The 1,005-nt window shown below is 53.0% G+C and overlaps 1 pseudogene; it reads right to left on the minus strand.

The window, feature by feature from the left end:
- Positions 1 to 5: 5 nt before the first annotated feature.
- LOC100964591 lies at positions 6 to 888 on the minus strand (annotated as a pseudogene).
- Between the last annotated feature and the right edge of the window lie 117 nt (positions 889 to 1,005).

Consider the following 1,005-nt stretch of genomic DNA (forward strand, 5'->3'; position numbering starts at 1 on the left):
TTTTGCATCCAAAATCTTTTTAATAAAACAATAGGTTCCAGTGCTAGTTTTTGTAGCCTCGGCTGGCCCGTCGGCCTCTGGCACGCTCGAACTTCTAGCCCTTGGAATGAACATAGGGTTTGGTATGGCTGTGCAGGGTTCCTGGGGCCTTGCTGAAATGCTGGTACACCTCCCAGCCCTTGCGAGGACCAGAAAGCAGGACGGTGCCACGGCCCTTGGAGTCCAGGGCCAGCTGGTGTAAGGTGAGGATTTTGCCCCCAGCCTTGAGGATACAGGTGCGGCCCGGCTACTCACGCGCAAAGCACACACCTTCAGTTTGGGCACTTCCTGAACCCGCAGATCATCTGTTATGGTCCCACAACCACAGCCATTTTGTTTTCCCAGCCAGGAAGTTTCGTTTTCCAGATCATCTGGGAAAGAGACAGTGGTGGGGCTCGGCGCCCGTGGCTCAAGCGGCTAAGGCGCCAGCCACATACACCTAAGGTAGCGAGTTCAAATCCAGCCTGGGCTCGCCAAACGACGACGGCTGCAACCAAAAAATAGCCAGGCATGTGGCCAGCGCCTGTGGTCCCAGCTACTTGGAAGGCTGGAGACTCGCTTGAGCCCAGGAGTTGGAGGTTGCTGTGAGCTGTGATGTCACAGTACTCTACCCAGGGGGACAGCTTGAGGCTCTGTCTCAACAAAAAAAAAAAAAAAAAAAAAGACAGTGGTGGCTGATTAGTGCGACTCATAAACAACCTTTTTAGCACAACCTGGTTGAAGGTAGAGTTGGTTTGTGTGGCCAGAAACCTGTACAGCTTGACCAACAGCCTTAGGTAAATGTCCTGGCTCATGGGCTTCTTGCGAGGAACCTTTTGGTCCTTGTTGTGGCGAATATCAACTCCCATGATGGCGACCCCTTTTTTTTTTTAGACAGAGCCTCAAGCTGAGCCCCTGGGTAGAGTGCCATAGCATCACAGCTCACAGCAACCTCCAACTCCTGGGCTCAAGCAAGTCTCCTGCCTC

Source organism: Otolemur garnettii, unplaced genomic scaffold (genome assembly GCF_000181295.1).
Source record: "Otolemur garnettii isolate 467f Iridium unplaced genomic scaffold, OtoGar3 scaffold00112, whole genome shotgun sequence".
In the NCBI taxonomy this organism is placed as follows: domain Eukaryota; kingdom Metazoa; phylum Chordata; class Mammalia; order Primates; family Galagidae; genus Otolemur; species Otolemur garnettii.